The 2,500-nt window shown below is 35.6% G+C and overlaps 1 long non-coding RNA gene across 1 annotated transcript in view; it reads right to left on the bottom strand.

The window, feature by feature from the left end:
* LOC144962306 (uncharacterized) overlaps positions 1-2,500 on the bottom strand; it is a 7,602-nt gene that overhangs the window by 958 nt on the left and 4,144 nt on the right. The window contains exon 2 of the long non-coding RNA XR_013643431.1: positions 1,048-1,134. This is a non-coding gene — a long non-coding RNA (uncharacterized LOC144962306). The remainder of the gene's footprint in view (positions 1-1,047; positions 1,135-2,500) is intronic.

Here is a 2,500-nt window from a genome sequence, read left to right as displayed (position 1 = left end):
CTAACAATACACATCTTTTTATAAACAATATGTGTATTTTTTTCCTGAGCTCAACTCTAGGTAAAAAAGAAATAATTTGCCCCCAAAGTAGCTGACAAAGCCAAAATTGTCAATTTCAACACGAAGTTTCGAAATATCAGCGATTTGCCCCTTGCCTGAGCCGGCGTATGAGTGAAGTGAATACGGCAAATTTGTAGTTGTAGTTTCGTTTTCAGTTGGCTGGTGACCGCAAAGCTATAAATCTTGCTTTCGTATACATCATTTTAAAGCTGAGATTTTAAACTTTCTTTTGATACCAGAATCGTCCAAATTTTCAAATTTTTCTTAATTTTTTTATCAATTTAAAGTTTTTAACTTGAAACTTCAAACTTTGAAAAAGATCATAAAAATGCGAATCTGGTATCGAATGAAAGCTTGTTCAATTTTCTTTCTGATGCAGCCATTGGCGTTACTATTAATAGTGCTGACGCGAACAGCCGAGCGGAGAGAAAAAGATGACCGTCAGTTACGGTGTTCGAGTAGCGGAGCGCCGGTTCAAAAATCGGAGTTTAACCCTCTTCTTCAACTCAAAGCCATAAAATAACGGCAAATCCTATGAAAAAAGCATCAACATTTTTTAAAAGATGAAGATTTGAGATTTAATCTGATACCAAACACGTTTTATTTGACGGACTGAAAATGAGAAAAAGAGAGTGACGATTTGAGTTGAAATTCTCGGTTTGCCAATAAAGCCATGACTCGATAAGAGGGTTTGCCGTACCTACTAAGACTCTTCCCTATGACTGTGTTTAAAGGTGGCATGGATTGTACATATCAATATCGTTGTGTGTCGTTGGGTCTGATCCAATTACAATATGAGATGGAAGGACTTAAGGAAAAATCAACGTCCTGTCCAAAGGGTAGCAATAACTGTCTTCATTTTCCAAACTTCCATGTTTCAGAACTCTACTGGACAGAGCACAACAAGTAACAACCAATCCAACAACTGACAACAACCTCAAACCTGTGACCACATCCAGACTGGACAGAAACCCGTCATGTTCCTACCTGCTCTTCCATCTTTTCCTGGAGTCCAACGAGGACTCTGTTCAGCATCCTCTGGAGGTTTTCATTAACCTCCATAGTTTTTCTGTGCTGTGAACAGGAACAAAAATAGTTGTTATTTTAAATTGTATATTGTCTCAATGGGTAGATTGATAACTCATCATATAAGTCTCGCTATACAGACAACCTATGACTGTAACAGGGATTATGTGAAATTCCATTTATACATAGACTGTATGTGTTTGAGTAAATCTCACCAGTAATAGTATATAGACAACCTATGACTGTAACAGGGATTATGTGAAATTCCATTTATACATAGACGGTATGTGTTTGAGTAAATCTCACCAGTAATAGTATATAGACAACATATGACTGTAACAGGGATTATGTGAAATTCCATTTATACATAGACTGTATGTTTTGAGTAAATCTCACCAGTAATAGTATACAGACAACCTATGACTGTAACAGGAATTATGTGAAATTCCATTTATAAATAGACGGTATGTGTTTGAGTAAATCTCACCAGTAATAGTATACAGACAACATATGACTGTAACAGGAATTATGTGAAATTTCATTTATACATAGACTGTATGTGTTTGAGTCAATCTCACCAGTAATAGTATACAGACAACCTATGACTGTAACAGGAATTATGTGAAATTCCATTTATACATAGACTGTATGTGTTTGAGTAAATCTCTCTAATAGTAATCAACTATAGTGACCAACACACCAAAGTTTGTGTAACCAATGGTTGATTGTAGTTGGTCAGAGAGAATCATTTGGGTACGAATCATACTAAAGGTTGTAGATAAGGGACAGTAATAGCTGGTTGGCGTCAACAGTCTATATATATATATATATATATAGTGTCGGTAAGATGTCCAATGATGTAGAACAATCTACCATAGTCCATCAATAGAAAGATGTAGCAGGTTGGAGATAAGATATGATAATATCTGGTTAATGTAAAGCACCTTGATCACGTTCAGTGGATATTGCGAAATATAAAACCAGATTCCTACAGCATTTCCATTTTGAAATTCCATGAGTTTTCAAGGTGATTTTTTTTAAATTCAAGGATGAAAACAATGAATTGACCCTTCCACGCTAAAGTTTCTCCACTAGTGAGGACAACTCAACTCCTTAACTACTGATTCCACAACAGTGTAAAGGCCTCAAGTTTAATTTTCTTCAACTTAGCCAAAGACATCAATGCATTTGATTGAACAAAGAATTTCATGATATTCATATATTCTGTCTTTGCCGTCATTTTGTCAGCTATTTTTATTTTGGTGATGTGGTGGTTGTAGTTGTGTTATTAGGGATGGTGATGTGGTGGTAGTCGTAGTAATGGTGGTAGTTTGTTTTTGTTTTGTTTTTTTAAAGGGTTTTACGGCACTTGCAACACATTCACCTCCAGTAAAAAGGAATAAAATGGGATAGT

The sequence above is a fragment of the Berghia stephanieae genome, unplaced genomic scaffold, assembly GCF_034508935.2.
Source record: "Berghia stephanieae isolate SIO BIC M18660-M18661 unplaced genomic scaffold, UCSD_Bste_1.3 scaffold82, whole genome shotgun sequence".
In the NCBI taxonomy this organism is placed as follows: domain Eukaryota; kingdom Metazoa; phylum Mollusca; class Gastropoda; order Nudibranchia; family Aeolidiidae; genus Berghia; species Berghia stephanieae.
The sequence above is the reverse complement of the archived record's forward strand: the minus strand, read 5'-3'. Positions and strand labels throughout refer to the sequence as shown.